Source organism: Neoarius graeffei, chromosome 27 (genome assembly GCF_027579695.1).
Source record: "Neoarius graeffei isolate fNeoGra1 chromosome 27, fNeoGra1.pri, whole genome shotgun sequence".
Lineage (NCBI taxonomy): Eukaryota > Metazoa > Chordata > Actinopteri > Siluriformes > Ariidae > Neoarius > Neoarius graeffei.
In genome coordinates, this window is record NC_083595.1 from 3,040,068 (window position 1) to 3,062,412 (window position 22,345).

Sequence of the window (22,345 nt, forward strand, 5' to 3'; positions counted from 1 at the left end):
TCTCTCTCTCTCAGCCAATCAGAACACACTGTGCTCTCTGTCTGTCTCTCTCTCTCTCTCTCTCTCTCTCTCTCTCTCTCTCTCAGCCAATCAGAACACACTGTGCGCTCTTTCTGTCTGTCTGTCTCTCTCTCTCTCAGCCAATCAGAACACACTGTGCTCTCTGTTTGTCTGTCTGTCTGTCTCTCTCTCTCTCTCTCAGCCAATCAGAACACACTGTGCTCTCTGTCTGTCTGTCTATCTGTCTGTCTGTCTCTCTCTCTCTCTCTCTCTCTCTCTCAGCCAATCAGAACACACTGTGCTCTGTCTGTCTGTCTGTCTGTCTGTCTGTCTGTCTGTCTGTCTGTCTGTCTGTCTCTCTCAGCCAATCAGAACACACTGTGCTCTCTGTGTCTGTCTCTCTCTCTCTCTCTCTCTCTCTCTCTCTCTCAGCCAATCAGAACACACTGTGCTCTCTCTCTCTCTCTCTCTCTCTCTCTCTCTCTCTCTCTCTCTCTCAGCCAATCAGAACACACTGTGCTCTCTGTCTGTCTCTGTCTCTCTCTCTCTCTCTCTCTCTCTCTCTCTCTCTCTCTCTCTCTCTCAGCCAATCAGAGCACGTCAGTGACTGTGTGTATTTTATATTGAGTGACTCAGGAGGACGGTGGTGTGGTGATCTCGCTCCTTTTCTGTTTATTATCTGTTGACTCTGTCCTGTGAACCACCATAAAGACCGATGATGGTTTAACCTTAAACTGCCGTCACAGCAGACGTCACGCAGACCAGGTTTTTACCGGATCTTGACTACGCTGATGGCATCGCTCTTTTAGAAGATACTACTGCAGCCGCTCAAGAGCTCCTGATTTGTGTGGAATCTGCCAGAATGTTGGTCTTTTTCTGAATGTTTCAAAAACTAAGTGTAGCGCAGGGTTATTTTATAACTCTTACACTGATGCTTACACCGGGTACTGCTTTATGTATTGCTTATGTTAGCTGCAGACCTACACGGTATAGCTATAGTCCCTTAGCTAGCTGTTTTACACACATACACGGCCCTGCTAGTTATTTTCCACTGACCGTTAAGTATTGTTACTTTGTGTGATTTACACGGTTTGTGTGAGAGCACCCAGTGGGTGGGATCTGGTGGGGAGAGAGGTGTAACGAACGCACACACACGGCGGACTGGGAGAGGATTCACGTGAAGAGAATGGGATCTGCACGAGAGAGAATCAGACCTAGCTACTTTTAACCAGTTGCTAGTAGCCTAGTTACTCTTAACTACACTGGGGTTCAGCTCGCGCCTGCTAACAAGCTAGTTGCTAGCCGTCCATCTTGCTGTGGTAATTGTAGTATAGTATAGTATTAGTATTGGTATTGTTTATTCGCCTTGAGTAGGAGGCGAAAAGTTGCTGAGCGAGACATCGGGGTGACTGTCACGCGGACGGTGAGTAAGATACCTGCTTTGGCGAGGATCCTCACCGATTTTGCGAGGAGTTTTAAACAGGCCTGCAACGGGGGCTTTTCTTTTCTTTTCCTTGCGTTATGCCGGCTTTTCTGTGATCACATTTATGTGTAGTTTGAGTGACATCACTGCAGTATTTTAAGCATTCTGGTTACCGGTACTGAGTGTTGTATTGTGTGTGCTGTATCCATCCTGTTGGGCTCATATCAGTCGCAAAGAGTTAAGGCCAATTTATGCTGACAACCCAGTCCTCACAGATGGCGTCACAGATGACGTCTGCGAAGCCCCCCCCCCCCCCCCCTTCGCAGACGCTCTGCGCGCACCTCCCAAAAATTGTGACCACCGCAGAAGCCTCGCAGACAGCGTCGCAGACAAGAGGGCTCTGATTGGTCCACTCTACATCCGCTGTACACGCACTTCCGCTTCCCTACTTTCCCGGTTTGTTTTGTTTTCACTACCGCCATTTTTAAAAACATGAGTGAAGATGGAGCAGCACGAAGAGCGGTTGATCGAGGAAGTGAGGAAGTACATACATCTATAGAGATCTTGCAGTCACGTGACCGGAAAGTACACAGATGCCATCTTGTCGGTCAACAACACCGCTGAATACTGCTGCACTCGTGTACAGAATGGATCAATTTCAACCGACGGACTACACGGCTCATTTTTCTAATGAACAGATAACTAGATATATGTCTAAAATAAACGACCTACAGATTAGTGACCCTTATCGATTACCGGACGTAGTTTTCACGACCGTGTCAGTGGATATTGAACTGCCAGAGGTGGAATACCCGGACGTGTATAATTACCTCATTAACTTTCCCTCGCTGTTCAGTGGTGAAGCACTGCGTGCTTATAAATCTCTGCACAGTTATCTTTACAGAAATTCAGGATTTGTCAGCGACTCAGATGTGGCATCTTGTAAACAAGAAAATAACAATCCTCATTGGATGGGTAAGTCACTTAAGTATTGAGTATAGCACTGATCAGCCGATTATAGAATAGAATAGAATAAGGCAATTCCAGCTGTAATTCCAAATCGTCCGTGTTGTTTACCATGGATCTGGCGTTGGAGAGGTAGAGGCTTAGCAGTGGAGATTTGAGCGGCTGTTTTCTGAGCTTAGTCAACAGGCCGGCTCTACAGCCTCGCTTTTGCTTCCGCTCCCGGCGCCGCCTCCTTTGCTTTGCTTCCAATAACAATCCACGGAGACCCCGCTGGTCTCGCTATCTCGTCCGGAATGTTTTTTTTTTTTGCTCGTCCAGAATGTTGTGCATGCGATGGAAATCGCTACAAACCATCATTTTCTGCTGGAAACCAATGTCCAGTAAGTCCATACGGTTGTAGTGGATATTGAAGTCCGGTACAGACGAACAACACGCAAAAATACACACAAAAAACATAAAAAACGTGCACAGGTAGGGAGAGCTTGTAGCCGCAGCCGTTGTAGTAGAATTGTATATAGTAGGGTTTTCCAGAAGAAAAGGTAGAAGCAGAAGTAGAAGTAGAAGGTGGAAATATGGCGTTTGACCGACAAGATGGCGTCTGTCACAATCTGGATCGGCTGTGACGTCACATGCAAGTGCTCCATACGACTCCAGTTCTAGTCATTATAAGTAACCGGAGGATAAACACTCCACTAACCACACCCACCAACTACTCCTAGCGATTTCGCGACTTCGCGCCCCCTTGGGTTGTGGCGGTGAATAACATCGCGCACGCCTATTACTCCCCACTCAACGATAAATTACAACTGTCTGCGAAAAGAGCATGCAGAGCCCTTAGACACTGGGAGTGTGGCAGCGGGGGCGTGGTCAAGCGTCGGTCTGTGAATGGAGGGCAGAGTCAGGGAAGGTAAGTGGCGGAATCACTGCACCTGATGGGAATTAACCTGTGTTTGTGTGTCTTCCCCAGTGACCGCGCCCTATAAGAGGAGAGGGAGAGCGGAGGAAGGGGGCTCTCTCTCCCCAACCTGGATACTGGTGTGCGTGTGTAGTTTAAGCTGAAAAGCTAAATAAAGAGTCTTTGAGAAGTCCGTTCTGTCCTGCCGTGCTTCTGTGCTCCACCCACCTACAGTAGAACACTTGTTACAGGGAGTTTATCCATATTTGAATCACTCGTTCTTGACACTTGAAAATATTTGTTTACACTGTCTGAATTTTCACACGGGAGTCTTTTCTATACGGATCGAACATATAGCTGTTCAATCCATTTGTATTATACTCTTTCATCACATTTAATCATTTGATATACATTTGAATGAATGATGATACATGTTCGAAATAAATAAATCCATTCATTCATTCATTCATTCATTCATTCATATACATTTAAAGCATCTAATAGCCGGATAACTTTATTATATACTGTTCAGCTTTTTATTATTGAGTCAGCATCTTTTTGCCTTTTTATATATTTAAATAGGCGACTTTACTGTATTGCCATAGGGCTATTGTTTTACAACCTTTAGTAAGGCCACCTTTTAATACACATTTCACACATTTGTACTGATATTCTCACTGTTAATAAGAGTTCTTTGGCTCAGGTCTTGTAGAGTATCCAGGCAAGGGGTATTGTTCCACTGTGTCTTGTTATAATACACGTTATTATACTCTCTCTTTTTATACTGCCTCTGTGTCCACTCAGTGGTTAGCATAGCAAGTTTAAGTTGTCGTACCAAGTGTATTGTATGGGTGGTTAAGTCTCATAGTTTACTTAAAAGGCTTAACAGGTGAGAACCTAACCCACAGACCCAGGTTACACTTATTACACCCCTCTGAGGGAAAAGAGGGCTACGTAAGTTTATACACGAACTCTCACTTTATCGCAGCGGATGGTTCACCTATCGCATGTGGAACAGATCTCAGTGGCTACTGTGATTCCGCTCGTGAGGTGAATGTGCGTACTGGGCAAGCTTCAGGTGGCATAAACTCACTCACAAAAGTGTGGAAATCAAACACCAAGAAAGACACAACAGCAAAAGTTTACCTGACTTCGGTCCAGTCCATCCTGCTTCATGGCTGTGAATCTTGACCAGTGAATAAGAGAATGATAAAGAAAATTGTTGGTGCATACACGAGGATGCTGAAAACCGTTTATACCATAAACGGTTGGTGCCCTGTGTCTGGTCGGAGTTTTATCGCCCCACTCCTGTGAATGACGGCCCCATGAGGACAGTTGAGGGTTATACCTGTTAAAACTGTTAATATTATAGTCAGGCTGTCTGTTGTTGCCCAAATGAGGATGGGTTCCCTTTTGAGTCTGGTTCCTCTCGAGGTTTCTTCTTCATGTCGTCTGAGGGAGTTTTTCCTTGCCACCGTCGCCACAGGCTTGCTCATTGGGGATAGATTAGGGATAAAATTAGCTCATGTTTTAAGTCGTTCAAATTCTGTAAAGCTGCTTTGCGACAATGTTTATTGTTAAAAGCGCTGTACAAATAAACTTGATTTGATTTGATACCATCTCTCGGAGGACTCGCGTTATGATCAAGGATCTCTCCAGCAGACTTCCCTACATCTCTACTGTAATTAGGTGAAGAAGAATGGCTCTTATTGGTCAGGTTTCCAGACCTGATGAACCTGCTGATCAGCTCCTCTTATGGTCTGCCAAATGTGAAAGACGAGCTGAGACTCCTGATGGTTCTGTCAGAACTCTCTTGGAGAAAAACACTGGCCTCACGGGCAAGCGACTTCTAAATGCTGTGAAGGAGAGAAACATGGTGAAGAAGCTTCATTCAAGGTTCAGCAATTCAAGAAGAACTGGACGACGAAGAGAGAGATTTAATGTTCTATATTTTAATGTAGAATAGCGTTAATAATGCATCAGCATGCAGAATTCTACACACTGTATTCTACACACTCTGTTCGACACACTCGGCTACCCAGTATGAGGTCACATTTTTTTGCTGCAGGCGATGCGACACTGAGGGGAAAAACGGCAGCCATTAAAATTCAGATTTGCGTTCCTATCTCCTCCTAACCTTGAGTTCTTTTTATCTGAGAGGTAGGCGTGTGTGTGTGTGTGCGCGCACTCAAATTGGACAGCTAACCTTTATCAAACCCTAAATCCTCTCTAGATTGCACGCCTCCAGGGGGCTTTAATTCCTGAAGGCGAACGCCGAAGCTCATTTGCGTGGTCGTGTGTCATTTTTATTCCTGTCTTTATTGTGTTGTGTTTATCAGAGTGGCTGCAGGTGAGAGTCTGTTCAACACAGCGCCACCTGCTGGGTGTCAGCAGGAAAGGGCCAGGTACTGCGCTTGCAGGAAGGAGTACAGCTCCTCACCCTGTCTATCTGACGATCACGTCCACTTCACCTCACTCTTCCCCTCCAGAGACGCCACGGCCGGCCGAGTACACCGAAGGTCAGAGGTCACTTGTGTGGGATCGGGAGGCAGCTCTTATACTGGTGCAGGTCTGTTTTAAACTTCGTGTAGTGTACACTTCTAGGGATGTCATGTGTTAAATGTCGAACCTGTCTCACTGTTTGACACTGTTTTCCCTGTTTGAGCTCGATTTCAATCTCCTGTGCACTTCAGGTAGGAAGTGGAGACGAAGTGCACCCTCTGTCCGTGCTGTTCACTCCCACCATCCTGTTTATTCTGTCCAGAGTCTCAGCAGCATCGAGAGCGAATGCTTTGTCTTCTCCTTTCCATACGATCACCTCTCCTCCGCTGATCCCTCGTTCCCAGGCCGACCCCTGGCGATGTAACTTCGTCTAAAGCTCTGGATCTGTGTCGCTGTGCCCTGCGTAACTCCACCCCGGGCTCAGTGTGTAGGGGACTTGTGGGCCAGAGGATGGAAGACGCAGTGGATCTGCAGAGAGGGAGGCAGCGTCTGCCCTTCCTGGAGAACAAGTGTGAGAGGAGGTGGCTGGAAGGCCGTGTGGGTTCAGTGGGAGTGTCTGAGGGGGTGACGGAGGTGGAGATGGAGCTGCACTGTCCTGATCTGTGTAATGGGAAAGGGTGCTGTGTGGAGTGGGGGGTGTGGGTGTGATTGAGGACACAGCCATTACGACTGCAGCCTCACCATCAGTCAGGGTTTATCACACATCAAACACTCACTGTCCCACCCGACTGCAGGACGCTGGCGTTTTGCCTACCATTCGGTACCTGTGTTCTGATTGGCTGAGAGCAGTAGTGATGTAACACATGAGAAGTGCACTGATGGCATTCTGGCTGTGTTCCAAATCATGCCAACTTCCGAATCCCTCTATACTGTACTAGTTAAGGTGTGACTTCTTCTGCATTAACCTATTGCTGTGCACTGGATATTACCCACAATGCTTTACAGCATGCAAACAAGATAGCAAAAGTCCCCAGTTAACTAACCGAGAGGGTGAACACTAACCTGGCGAGCAAGAGAACGCTAACCTGGCAACTGAGCGAGAGAACGCTAACCTGGCGACTGAGCGAGAGAACGCTAACCTGGCGACTGAGCGAGAGAACGCTAACCTGGCGACTGAGCGAGAGAACACTAACCTGGTGACTGAGTGAGAGAACGCTAACCTGGCGACTGAGCGAGAGAACACTAACCTGGCGAGCAAGAGAACGCTAACCTGGCGACTGAGCGAGAGAACGCTAACCTGGCGACTGAGCGAGAGAACACTAACCTGGTGACTCAGTGAGAGAACGCTAACCTGGCGACTGAGTGAGAGAACACTAACCTGGCGAGCAAGAGAACGCTAACCTGGCAACTGAGCGAGAGAACGCTAACCTGGCGACTGAGCGAGAGAACGCTAACCTGGCGACTGAGCGAGAGAACGCTAACCTGGCGACTGAGCGAGAGAACGCTAACCTGGCGACTGAGCGAGAGAACGCTAACCTGGCGACTGAGCGAGAGAACGCTAACCTGGCGACTGAGCGAGAGAACGCTAACCTGGCGACTGAGCGAGAGAACGCTAACCTGGCGACTGAGCGAGAGAACGCTAACCTGGCGACTGAGCGAGAGAACGCTAACCTGGCGACTGAGCGAGAGAACGCTAACCTGGCGACTGAGCGAGAGAACGCTAACCTGGCGACTGAGCGAGAGAACGCTAACCTGGCGACTGAGCGAGAGAACGCTAACCTGGTGACTGAGCGAGAGAACGCTAACCTGGCGAGCGAGAGAACGCTAACCTGGCGACTGAGCGAGAGAACGCTAACCTGGCGACTGAGCGAGAGAACGCTAACCTGGCGACTGAGCGAGAGAACGCTTACCTGGCGACTGAGCGAGAGAACGCTAACCTGGCGAATGAGAGAACGCTAACCTGGTGACTGAGTGAGAGAACGCTAACCTGGCGACTGAGCGAGAGAACGCTAACCTGGCGACTGAGCGAGAGAAGGCTAACCTGGCGACTGAGCGAGAGAACGCTAACCTGGCGACTGAGCGAGAGAACACTAACCTGGTGACTGAGCGAGAGAACACTAACCTGGTGACTGAGTGAGAGAACACTAACCTGGCGAGCAAGAGAACGCTAACCTGGCAACTGAGCGAGAGAACGCTAACCTGGCGACTGAGCGAGAGAACGCTAACCTGGCGACTGAGCGAGAGAACGCTAACCTGGCGACTGAGCGAGAGAACACTAACCTGGTGACTGAGTGAGAGAACGCTAACCTGGCGACTGAGCGAGAGAACACTAACCTGGCGAGCAAGAGAACGCTAACCTGGCGACTGAGCGAGAGAACGCTAACCTGGCGACTGAGCGAGAGAACACTAACCTGGTGACTGAGTGAGAGAACGCTAACCTGGCGACTGAGTGAGAGAACACTAACCTGGCGAGCAAGAGAACGCTAACCTGGCAACTGATCGAGAGAACGCTAACCTGGCGACTGAGCGAGAGAACGCTAACCTGGCGACTGAGCGAGAGAACGCTAACCTGGCGACTGAGCGAGAGAACGCTAACCTGGCGACTGAGCGAGAGAACGCTAACCTGGCGACTGAGCGAGAGAACGCTAACCTGGCGACTGAGCGAGAGAACGCTAACCTGGCGACTGAGCGAGAGAACGCTAACCTGGCGACTGAGCGAGAGAACGCTAACCTGGCGACTGAGCGAGAGAACGCTAACCTGGCGACTGAGCGAGAGAACGCTAACCTGGCGACTGAGCGAGAGAACGCTAACCTGGCGACTGAGCGAGAGAACGCTAACCTGGTGACTGAGCGAGAGAACGCTAACCTGGCGAGCGAGAGAACGCTAACCTGGCGACTGAGCGAGAGAACGCTAACCTGGCGACTGAGCGAGAGAACGCTAACCTGGCGACTGAGCGAGAGAACGCTTACCTGGCGACTGAGCGAGAGAACGCTAACCTGGCGAATGAGAGAACGCTAACCTGGTGACTGAGTGAGAGAACGCTAACCTGGCGACTGAGCGAGAGAACGCTAACCTGGCGACTGAGCGAGAGAAGGCTAACCTGGCGACTGAGCGAGAGAACGCTAACCTGGCGACTGAGCGAGAGAACACTAACCTGGTGACTGAGCGAGAGAACACTAACCTGGTGACTGAGTGAGAGAACACTAACCTGGCGAGCAAGAGAACGCTAACCTGGCAACTGAGCGAGAGAACGCTAACCTGGCGACTGAGCGAGAGAACGCTAACCTGGCGACTGAGCGAGAGAACGCTAACCTGGCGACTGAGCGAGAGAACGCTAACCTGGCGACTGAGCGAGAGAACGCTAACCTGGCGACTGAGCGAGAGAACGCTAACCTGGCGACTGAGCGAGAGAACACTAACCTGGCGACTGAGCGAGAGAACGCTAACCTGGCGACTGAGCGAGAGAACGCTAACCTGGCGACTGAGCGAGAGAACGCTAACCTGGCGACTGAGCGAGAGAACGCTAACCTGGCGACTGAGCGAGAGAACGCTAACCTGGCGACTGAGTGAGAGAACGCTAACCTGGCGACTGAGTGAGAGAACGCTAACCTGGCGAGCGAGAGAACGCTAACCTGGCGACTGAGCGAGAGAACGCTAACCTGGCGACTGAGCGAGAGAACGCTAACCTGGCGACTGAGCGAGAGAACGCTTACCTGGCGACTGAGCGAGAGAACGCTAACCTGGCGACTGAGCGAGAGAACACTAACCTGGCGACTGAGTGAGAGAACACTAACCTGGCGAGCAAGAGAACGCTAACCTGGCAACTGAGCGAGAGAACGCTAACCTGGCGACTGAGCGAGAGAACGCTAACCTGGCGACTGAGCGAGAGAACGCTAACTTGGCGACTGAGCGAGAGAACGCTAACCTGGCGAGCGAGAGAACGCTAACCTAGCGACTGAGCGAGAGAACGCTAACCTGGCGAGCGAGAGAACGCTAACCTGGCGACTGAGCGAGAGAACGCTAACCTGGCGACTGAGCGAGAGAACGCTAACCTGGCGACTGAGCGAGAGAACGCTTACCTGGCGACTGAGCGAGAGAACGCTAACCTGGCGAATGAGAGAACGCTAACCTGGTGACTGAGTGAGAGAACGCTAACCTGGCGACTGAGCGAGAGAACGCTAACCTGGCGACTGAGCGAGAGAAGGCTAACCTGGCGACTGAGCGAGAGAACGCTAACCTGGCGACTGAGCGAGAGAACACTAACCTGGCGACTGAGTGAGAGAACACTAACCTGGCGAGCAAGAGAACGCTAACCTGGCAACTGAGCGAGAGAACGCTAACCTGGCGACTGAGCGAGAGAACGCTAACCTGGCGACTGAGCGAGAGAACGCTAACTTGGCGACTGAGCGAGAGAACGCTAACCTGGCGAGCGAGAGAACGCTAACCTGGCGAGCGAGAGAACGCTAACCTGGCGACTGAGCGAGAGAACGCTAACCTGGTGACTGAGCGAGAGAACGCTAACCTGGCGAGCGAGAGAACGCTAACCTGGCGAGCGAGAGAACGCTAACCTGGCGAGCGAGAGAACGCTAACCTGGCGAATGAGAGAACGCTAAACTGGCGACTGAGCGAGAGAACGCTAACCTGGCGACTGAGCGAGAGAACGCTAACCTGGCGACTGAGCGAGAGAACGCTAACCTGGTGACTGAGCGAGAGAACGCTAACCTGGTGACTGAGCGAGAGAACGCTAACCTGGTGACTGAGCGAGAGAACGCTAACCTGGTGACTGAGCGAGAGAACGCTAACCTGGTGACTGAGTGAGAGAACGCTAACCTGGTGACTGAGTGAGAGAACGCTAACCTGGCGACTGAGTGAGAGAACACTAACCTGGCGACTGAGTGAGAGAACACTAACCTGGCGAATGAGTGAGAGAACACTAACCTGGTGACTGAGTGAGAGAACGCTAACCTGGTGACTGAGTGAGAGAACGCTAACCTGGTGACTGAGTGAGAGAACACTAACCTGGTGACTGAGTGAGAGAACACTAACCTGGGACTGAGTGAGAGAACGCTAACCTGGCGACTGAGTGAGAGAACACTAACCTGGCGACTGAGTGAGAGAACGCTAACCTGGTGACTGAGTGAGAGAACGCTAACCTGGTGACTGAGTGAGAGAACACTAACCTGGTGACTGAGTGAGAGAACACTAACCTGGTGACTGAGTGAGAGAACGCTAACCTGGTGACTGAGTGAGAGAACGCTAACCTGGTGACTGAGTGAGAGAACGCTAACCTGGTGACTGAGTGAGAGAACGCTAACCTGGTGACTGAGTGAGAGAACGCTAACCTGGTGACTGAGTGAGAGAACGCTAACCTGGCGACTGAGTGAGAGAACACTAACCTGGCGACTGAGTGAGAGAACACTAACCTGGTGACTGAGTGAGAGAACACTAACCTGGTGACTGAGTGAGAGAACGCTAACCTGGCGACTGAGTGAGAGAACACTAACCTGGTGACTGAGCGAGAGAACACTAACCTGGCGACTGAGCGAGAGAACACTAACCTGGTGACTGAGTGAGAGAACACTAACCTGGTGACTGAGTGAGAGAACACTAACCTGGTGACTGAGTGAGAGAACGCTAACCTGGTGACTGAGTGAGAGAACACTAACCTGGTGACTGAGCGAGAGAACACTAACCTGGCGACTGAGCGAGAGAACACTAACCTGGTGACTGAGTGAGAGAACACTAACCTGGTGACTGAGTGAGAGAACACTAACCTGGTGACTGAGCGAGAGAACGCTAACCTGGCGAATGAGAGAACGCTAACCTGGTGACTGAGTGAGAGAACGCTAACCTGGCGACTGAGCGAGAGAACGCTAACCTGGCGACTGAGCGAGAGAAGGCTAACCTGGCGACTGAGCGAGAGAACGCTAACCTGGCGACTGAGCGAGAGAACGCTAACCTGGCGACTGAGTGAGAGAACACTAACCTGGCGAGCAAGAGAACGCTAACCTGGCAACTGAGCGAGAGAACGCTAACCTGGCGACTGAGCGAGAGAACGCTAACCTGGCGACTGAGCGAGAGAACGCTAACTTGGCGACTGAGCGAGAGAACGCTAACCTGGCGAGCGAGAGAACGCTAACCTGGCGAGCGAGAGAACGCTAACCTGGCGACTGAGCGAGAGAACGCTAACCTGGTGACTGAGCGAGAGAACGCTAACCTGGCGAGCGAGAGAACGCTAACCTGGCGAGCGAGAGAACGCTAACCTGGCGAGCGAGAGAACGCTAACCTGGCGAATGAGAGAACGCTAACCTGGCGACTGAGCGAGAGAACACTAACCTGGCGACTGAGCGAGAGAACGCTAACCTGGTGACTGAGTGAGAGAACGCTAACCTGGCGACTGAGCGAGAGAACGCTAACCTGGTGACTGAGTGAGAGAACACTAACCTGGTGACTGAGTGAGAGAACGCTAACCTGGCGACTGAGTGAGAGAACACTAACCTGGCGACTGAGTGAGAGAACACTAACCTGGCGACTGAGTGAGAGAACACTAACCTGGTGACTGAGTGAGAGAACGCTAACCTGGTGACTGAGCGAGAGAACGCTAACCTGGTGACTGAGTGAGAGAACGCTAACCTGGCGACTGAGTGAGAGAACGCTAACCTGGCGACTGAGTGAGAGAACACTAACCTGGTGACTGAGCGAGAGAACGCTAACCTGGTGACTGAGTGAGAGAACACTAACCTGGTGACTGAGTGAGAGAACGCTAACCTGGCGACTGAGTGAGAGAACGCTAACCTGGCGACTGAGTGAGAGAACACTAACCTGGCGACTGAGCGAGAGAACGCTAACCTGGCGACTGAGCGAGAGAACGCTAACCTGGTGACTGAGTGAGAGAACACTAACCTGGTGACTGAGTGAGAGAACACTAACCTGGCGACTGAGTGAGAGAACACTAACCTGGTGACTGAGTGAGAGAACGCTAACCTGGTGACTGAGTGAGAGAACACTAACCTGGTGACTGAGTGAGAGAACACTAACCTGGTGACTGAGTGAGAGAACGCTAACCTGGTGACTGAGTGAGAGAACGCTAACCTGGTGACTGAGTGAGAGAACACTAACCTGGTGACTGAGTGAGAGAACGCTAACCTGGTGACTGAGTGAGAGAACGCTAACCTGGTGACTGAGTGAGAGAACACTAACCTGGCGACTGAGCGAGAGAACGCTAACCTGGTGACTGAGTGAGAGAACACTAACCTGGTGACTGAGTGAGAGAACGCTAACCTGGCGACTGAGTGAGAGAACGCTAACCTGGCGACTGAGTGAGAGAACACTAACCTGGCGACTGAGTGAGAGAACACTAACCTGGTGACTGAGCGAGAGAACGCTAACCTGGTGACTGAGCGAGAGAACGCTAACCTGGCGACTGAGCGAGAGAACGCTAACCTGGCGACTGAGTGAGAGAACGCTAACCTGGCGACTGAGTGAGAGAACACTAACCTGGTGACTGAGTGAGAGAACACTAACCTGGCGACTGAGTGAGAGAACACTAACCTGGTGACTGAGCGAGAGAACACTAACCTGGTGACTGAGTGAGAGAACACTAACCTGGCGACTGAGTGAGAGAACACTAACCTGGTGACTGAGCGAGAGAACACTAACCTGGCGACTGAGTGAGAGAACACTAACCTGGCGACTGAGTGAGAGAACACTAACCTGGTGACTGAGTGAGAGAACACTAACCTGGCGACTGAGTGAGAGAACACTAACCTGGCGACTGAGTGAGAGAACACTAACCTGGTGACTGAGCGAGAGAACGCTAACCTGGTGACTGAGTGAGAGAACTCTAACCTGGTGACTGAGTGAGAGAACGCTAACCTGGTGACTGATTGAGAGAACACTAACCTGGTGACTGAGTGAGAGAACACTAACCTGGCGACTGAGCGAGAGAACACTAACCTGGTGACTGAGTGAGAGAACACTAACCTGGTGACTGAGTGAGAGAACAATAACCTGGTGACTGAGCGAGAGAACGCTAACCTGGCGAATGAGAGAACGCTAACCTGGTGACTGAGTGAGAGAACGCTAACCTGGCGACTGAGCGAGAGAACGCTAACCTGGCGACTGAGCGAGAGAAGGCTAACCTGGCGACTGAGCGAGAGAACGCTAACCTGGCGACTGAGCGAGAGAACGCTAACCTGGCGACTGAGTGAGAGAACACTAACCTGGCGAGCAAGAGAACGCTAACCTGGCAACTGAGCGAGAGAACGCTAACCTGGCGACTGAGCGAGAGAACGCTAACCTGGCGACTGAGCGAGAGAACGCTAACTTGGCGACTGAGCGAGAGAACGCTAACCTGGCGAGCGAGAGAACGCTAACCTGGCGAGCGAGAGAACGCTAACCTGGCGACTGAGTGAGAGAACGCTAACCTGGTGACTGAGCGAGAGAACGCTAACCTGGCGAGCGAGAGAACGCTAACCTGGCGAGCGAGAGAACGCTAACCTGGCGAGCGAGAGAACGCTAACCTGGCGAATGAGAGAACGCTAACCTGGCGACTGAGCGAGAGAACGCTAACCTGGCGACTGAGCGAGAGAACGCTAACCTGGCGACTGAGTGAGAGAACGCTAACCTGGTGACTGAGTGAGAGAACGCTAACCTGGTGACTGAGTGAGAGAACGCTAACCTGGTGACTGAGTGAGAGAACGCTAACCTGGCGACTGAGTGAGAGAACGCTAACCTGGCGACTGAGCGAGAGAACGCTAACCTGGTGACTGAGTGAGAGTACGCTAACCTGGCGACTGAGTGAGAGAACTCTAACTTGGCGACTGAGTGAGAGAACAGTAACCTGGCGACTGAGCGAGAGAACACTAACCTGGTGACTGAGCGAGAGAACGCTAACCTGGTGACTGAGTGAGAGAACACTAACCTGGTGACTGAGTGAGAGAACACTAACCTGGCGACTGAGCGAGAGAACGCTAACCTGGTGACTGAGTGAGAGAACACTAACCTGGTGACTGAGTGAGAGAACACTAACCTGGCGACTGAGCGAGAGAACGCTAACCTGGTGACTGAGTGAGAGAACGCTAACCTGGCGACTGAGTGAGAGAACACTAACCTGGCGACTGAGTGAGAGAACAGTAACCTGGCGACTGAGCGAGAGAACACTAACCTGGTGACTGAGCGAGAGAACGCTAACCTGGTGACTGAGTGAGAGAACACTAACCTGGTGACTGAGTGAGAGAACACTAACCTGGCGACTGAGTGAGAGAACACTAACCTGGTGACTGAGTGAGAGAACACTAACCTGGCGACTGAGCGAGAGAACGCTAACCTGGTGACTGAGTGAGAGAACGCTAACCTGGCGACTGAGTGAGAGAACTCTAACTTGGCGACTGAGTGAGAGAACAGTAACCTGGCGACTGAGCGAGAGAACACTAACCTGGTGACTGAGCGAGAGAACACTAACCTGGTGACTGAGTGAGAGAACACTAACCTGGCGACTGAGTGAGAGAACACTAACCTGGTGACTGAGCGAGAGAACACTAACCTGGCGACTGAGTGAGAGAACGCTAACCTGGCGACTGAGTGAGAGAACACTAACCTGGTGACTGAGTGAGAGAACACTAACCTGGCGACTGAGTGAGAGAACACTAACCTGGTGACTGAGTGAGAGAACGCTAACCTGGTGACTGAGTGAGAGAACACTAACCTGGTGACTGAGTGAGAGAACTCTAACCTGGTGACTGAGTGAGAGAACGCTAACCTGGTGACTGAGTGAGAGAACGCTAACCTGGTGACTGAGTGAGAGAACACTAACCTGGCGACTGAGTGAGAGAACACTAACCTGGTGACTGAGTGAGAGAACACTAACCTGGTGACTGAGTGAGAGAACACTAACCTGGTGACTGAGTGAGAGAACACTAACCTGGCGACTGAGTGAGAGAACGCTAACCTGGTGACTGAGCGAGAGAACGCTAACCTGGCGACTGAGTGAGAGAACACTAACCTGGCGACTGAGTGAGAGAACACTAACCTGGTGACTGAGCGAGAGAACGCTAACCTGGTGACTGAGCGAGAGAACACTAACCTGGTGACTGAGCGAGAGAACACTAACCTGGCGACTGAGTGAGAGAACACTAACCTGGCGAGCAAGAGAACGCTAACCTGGCAACTGAGCGAGAGAACGCTAACCTGGCGACTGAGCGAGAGAACGCTAACCTGGCGACTGAGCGAGAGAACGCTAACTTGGCGACTGAGCGAGAGAACGCTAACCTGGCGAGCGAGAGAACGCTAACCTAGCGACTGAGCGAGAGAACGCTAACCTGGCGAGCGAGAGAACGCTAACCTGGCGACTGAGCGAGAGAACGCTAACCTGGCGACTGAGCGAGAGAACGCTAACCTGGCGACTGAGCGAGAGAACGCTTACCTGGCGACTGAGCGAGAGAACGCTAACCTGGCGAATGAGAGAACGCTAACCTGGTGACTGAGTGAGAGAACGCTAACCTGGCGACTGAGCGAGAGAACGCTAACCTGGCGACTGAGCGAGAGAAGGCTAACCTGGCGACTGAGCGAGAGAACGCTAACCTGGCGACTGAGCGAGAGAACACTAACCTGGCGACTGAGTGAGAGAACACTAACCTGGCGAGCAAGAGAACGCTAACCTGGCAACTGAGCGAGAGAACGCTAACCTGGCGACTGAGCGAGAGAACGCTAACCTGGCGACTGAGCGAGAGAACGCTAACTTGGCGACTGAGCGAGAGAACGCTAACCTGGCGAGCGAGAGAACGCTAACCTGGCGAGCGAGAGAACGCTAACCTGGCGACTGAGCGAGAGAACGCTAACCTGGTGACTGAGCGAGAGAACGCTAACCTGGCGAGCGAGAGAACGCTAACCTGGCGAGCGAGAGAACGCTAACCTGGCGAGCGAGAGAACGCTAACCTGGCGAATGAGAGAACGCTAAACTGGCGACTGAGCGAGAGAACGCTAACCTGGCGACTGAGCGAGAGAACGCTAACCTGGCGACTGAGCGAGAGAACGCTAACCTGGTGACTGAGCGAGAGAACGCTAACCTGGTGACTGAGCGAGAGAACGCTAACCTGGTGACTGAGCGAGAGAACGCTAACCTGGTGACTGAGCGAGAGAACGCTAACCTGGTGACTGAGTGAGAGAACGCTAACCTGGTGACTGAGTGAGAGAACGCTAACCTGGCGACTGAGTGAGAGAACACTAACCTGGCGACTGAGTGAGAGAACACTAACCTGGCGAATGAGTGAGAGAACACTAACCTGGTGACTGAGTGAGAGAACGCTAACCTGGTGACTGAGTGAGAGAACGCTAACCTGGTGACTGAGTGAGAGAACACTAACCTGGTGACTGAGTGAGAGAACACTAACCTGGGACTGAGTGAGAGAACGCTAACCTGGCGACTGAGTGAGAGAACACTAACCTGGCGACTGAGTGAGAGAACGCTAACCTGGTGACTGAGTGAGAGAACGCTAACCTGGTGACTGAGTGAGAGAACACTAACCTGGTGACTGAGTGAGAGAACACTAACCTGGTGACTGAGTGAGAGAACGCTAACCTGGTGACTGAGTGAGAGAACGCTAACCTGGTGACTGAGTGAGAGAACGCTAACCTGGTGACTGAGTGAGAGAACGCTAACCTGGTGACTGAGTGAGAGAACGCTAACCTGGTGACTGAGTGAGAGAACGCTAACCTGGCGACTGAGTGAGAGAACACTAACCTGGCGACTGAGTGAGAGAACACTAACCTGGTGACTGAGTGAGAGAACACTAACCTGGTGACTGAGTGAGAGAACGCTAACCTGGCGACTGAGTGAGAGAACACTAACCTGGTGACTGAGCGAGAGAACACTAACCTGGCGACTGAGCGAGAGAACACTAACCTGGTGACTGAGTGAGAGAACACTAACCTGGTGACTGAGTGAGAGAACACTAACCTGGTGACTGAGTGAGAGAACGCTAACCTGGTGACTGAGTGAGAGAACACTAACCTGGTGACTGAGCGAGAGAACACTAACCTGGCGACTGAGCGAGAGAACACTAACCTGGTGACTGAGTGAGAGAACACTAACCTGGTGACTGAGTGAGAGAACACTAACCTGGTGACTGAGCGAGAGAACGCTAACCTGGCGAATGAGAGAACGCTAACCTGGTGACTGAGTGAGAGAACGCTAACCTGGCGACTGAGCGAGAGAACGCTAACCTGGCGACTGAGCGAGAGAAGGCTAACCTGGCGACTGAGCGAGAGAACGCTAACCTGGCGACTGAGCGAGAGAACGCTAACCTGGCGACTGAGTGAGAGAACACTAACCTGGCGAGCAAGAGAACGCTAACCTGGCAACTGAGCGAGAGAACGCTAACCTGGCGACTGAGCGAGAGAACGCTAACCTGGCGACTGAGCGAGAGAACGCTAACTTGGCGACTGAGCGAGAGAACGCTAACCTGGCGAGCGAGAGAACGCTAACCTGGCGAGCGAGAGAACGCTAACCTGGCGACTGAGCGAGAGAACGCTAACCTGGTGACTGAGCGAGAGAACGCTAACCTGGCGAGCGAGAGAACGCTAACCTGGCGAGCGAGAGAACGCTAACCTGGCGAGCGAGAGAACGCTAACCTGGCGAATTAGAGAACGCTAACCTGGCGACTGAGCGAGAGAACACTAACCTGGCGACTGAGCGAGAGAACGCTAACCTGGTGACTGAGTGAGAGAACGCTAACCTGGCGACTGAGCGAGAGAACGCTAACCTGGTGACTGAGTGAGAGAACACTAACCTGGTGACTGAGTGAGAGAACGCTAACCTGGCGACTGAGTGAGAGAACACTAACCTGGCGACTGAGTGAGAGAACACTAACCTGGCGACTGAGTGAGAGAACACTAACCTGGTGACTGAGTGAGAGAACGCTAACCTGGTGACTGAGTGAGAGAACGCTAACCTGGTGACTGAGTGAGAGAACGCTAACCTGGCGACTGAGTGAGAGAACGCTAACCTGGCGACTGAGTGAGAGAACACTAACCTGGTGACTGAGCGAGAGAACGCTAACCTGGTGACTGAGTGAGAGAACACTAACCTGGTGACTGAGTGAGAGAACGCTAACCTGGCGACTGAGTGAGAGAACGCTAACCTGGCGACTGAGTGAGAGAACACTAACCTGGCGACTGAGCGAGAGAACGCTAACCTGGCGACTGAGCGAGAGAACGCTAACCTGGTGACTGAGTGAGAGAACACTAACCTGGTGACTGAGTGAGAGAACACTAACCTGGCGACTGAGTGAGAGAACACTAACCTGGTGACTGAGTGAGAGAACGCTAACCTGGTGACTGAGTGAGAGAACACTAACCTGGTGACTGAGTGAGAGAACACTAACCTGGTGACTGAGTGAGAGAACGCTAACCTGGTGACTGAGTGAGAGAACGCTAACCTGGTGACTGAGTGAGAGAACACTAACCTGGTGACTGAGTGAGAGAACGCTAACCTGGTGACTGAGTGAGAGAACGCTAACCTGGTGACTGAGTGAGAGAACACTAACCTGGCGACTGAGCGAGAGAACGCTAACCTGGTGACTGAGTGAGAGAACACTAACCTGGTGACTGAGTGAGAGAACGCTAACCTGGCGACTGAGTGAGAGAACGCTAACCTGGCGACTGAGTGAGAGAACACTAACCTGGCGACTGAGTGAGAGAACACTAACCTGGTGACTGAGCGAGAGAACGCTAACCTGGTGACTGAGCGAGAGAACGCTAACCTGGCGACTGAGCGAGAGAACGCTAACCTGGCGACTGAGTGAGAGAACGCTAACCTGGCGACTGAGTGAGAGAACACTAACCTGGTGACTGAGTGAGAGAACACTAACCTGGCGACTGAGTGAGAGAACACTAACCTGGTGACTGAGCGAGAGAACACTAACCTGGTGACTGAGTGAGAGAACACTAACCTGGCGACTGAGTGAGAGAACACTAACCTGGTGACTGAGCGAGAGAACACTAACCTGGCGACTGAGTGAGAGAACACTAACCTGGCGACTGAGTGAGAGAACACTAACCTGGTGACTGAGTGAGAGAACACTAACCTGGCGACTGAGTGAGAGAACACTAACCTGGCGACTGAGTGAGAGAACACTAACCTGGTGACTGAGCGAGAGAACGCTAACCTGGTGACTGAGTGAGAGAACTCTAACCTGGTGACTGAGTGAGAGAACGCTAACCTGGTGACTGATTGAGAGAACACTAACCTGGTGACTGAGTGAGAGAACACTAACCTGGCGACTGAGCGAGAGAACACTAACCTGGTGACTGAGTGAGAGAACACTAACCTGGTGACTGAGTGAGAGAACAATAACCTGGTGACTGAGCGAGAGAACGCTAACCTGGCGAATGAGAGAACGCTAACCTGGTGACTGAGTGAGAGAACGCTAACCTGGCGACTGAGCGAGAGAACGCTAACCTGGCGACTGAGCGAGAGAAGGCTAACCTGGCGACTGAGCGAGAGAACGCTAACCTGGCGACTGAGCGAGAGAACGCTAACCTGGCGACTGAGTGAGAGAACACTAACCTGGCGAGCAAGAGAACGCTAACCTGGCAACTGAGCGAGAGAACGCTAACCTGGCGACTGAGCGAGAGAACGCTAACCTGGCGACTGAGCGAGAGAACGCTAACTTGGCGACTGAGCGAGAGAACGCTAACCTGGCGAGCGAGAGAACGCTAACCTGGCGAGCGAGAGAACGCTAACCTGGCGACTGAGTGAGAGAACGCTAACCTGGTGACTGAGCGAGAGAACGCTAACCTGGCGAGCGAGAGAACGCTAACCTGGCGAGCGAGAGAACGCTAACCTGGCGAGCGAGAGAACGCTAACCTGGCGAATGAGAGAACGCTAACCTGGCGACTGAGCGAGAGAACGCTAACCTGGCGACTGAGCGAGAGAACGCTAACCTGGCGACTGAGTGAGAGAACGCTAACCTGGTGACTGAGTGAGAGAACGCTAACCTGGTGACTGAGTGAGAGAACGCTAACCTGGTGACTGAGTGAGAGAACGCTAACCTGGCGACTGAGTGAGAGAACGCTAACCTGGCGACTGAGCGAGAGAACGCTAACCTGGTGACTGAGTGAGAGTACGCTAACCTGGCGACTGAGTGAGAGAACTCTAACTTGGCGACTGAGTGAGAGAACAGTAACCTGGCGACTGAGCGAGAGAACACTAACCTGGTGACTGAGCGAGAGAACGCTAACCTGGTGACTGAGTGAGAGAACACTAACCTGGTGACTGAGTGAGAGAACACTAACCTGGCGACTGAGCGAGAGAACGCTAACCTGGTGACTGAGTGAGAGAACACTAACCTGGTGACTGAGTGAGAGAACACTAACCTGGCGACTGAGCGAGAGAACGCTAACCTGGTGACTGAGTGAGAGAACGCTAACCTGGCGACTGAGTGAGAGAACACTAACCTGGCGACTGAGTGAGAGAACAGTAACCTGGCGACTGAGCGAGAGAACACTAACCTGGTGACTGAGCGAGAGAACGCTAACCTGGTGACTGAGTGAGAGAACACTAACCTGGTGACTGAGTGAGAGAACACTAACCTGGCGACTGAGTGAGAGAACACTAACCTGGTGACTGAGTGAGAGAACACTAACCTGGCGACTGAGCGAGAGAACGCTAACCTGGTGACTGAGTGAGAGAACGCTAACCTGGCGACTGAGTGAGAGAACTCTAACTTGGCGACTGAGTGAGAGAACAGTAACCTGGCGACTGAGCGAGAGAACACTAACCTGGTGACTGAGCGAGAGAACACTAACCTGGTGACTGAGTGAGAGAACACTAACCTGGCGACTGAGTGAGAGAACACTAACCTGGTGACTGAGCGAGAGAACACTAACCTGGCGACTGAGTGAGAGAACGCTAACCTGGCGACTGAGTGAGAGAACACTAACCTGGTGACTGAGTGAGAGAACACTAACCTGGCGACTGAGTGAGAGAACACTAACCTGGTGACTGAGTGAGAGAACGCTAACCTGGTGACTGAGTGAGAGAACACTAACCTGGTGACTGAGTGAGAGAACTCTAACCTGGTGACTGAGTGAGAGAACGCTAACCTGGTGACTGAGTGAGAGAACGCTAACCTGGTGACTGAGTGAGAGAACACTAACCTGGCGACTGAGTGAGAGAACACTAACCTGGTGACTGAGTGAGAGAACACTAACCTGGTGACTGAGTGAGAGAACACTAACCTGGTGACTGAGTGAGAGAACACTAACCTGGCGACTGAGTGAGAGAACGCTAACCTGGTGACTGAGTGAGAGAACGCTAACCTGGTGACTGAGCGAGAGAACGCTAACCTGGCGACTGAGTGAGAGAACACTAACCTGGTGACTGAGTGAGAGAACACTAACCTGGTGACTGAGTGAGAGAACGCTAACCTGGTGACTGAGTGAGAGAACACTAACCTGGCGACTGAGTGAGAGAACACTAACCTGGCGACTGAGTGAGAGAACACTAACCTGGTGACTGAGCGAGAGAACGCTAACCTGGTGACTGAGCGAGAGAACACTAACCTGGTGACTGAGTGAGAGAACACTAACCTGGCGACTGAGTGAGAGAACACTAACC

General features: G+C 52.0%; 1 pseudogene; it reads left to right on the forward strand.

The window, feature by feature from the left end:
* LOC132874776 (von Willebrand factor D and EGF domain-containing protein-like) overlaps window positions 1–22,345 on the forward strand; it is a 49,400-nt pseudogene that overhangs the window by 4,589 nt on the left and 22,466 nt on the right.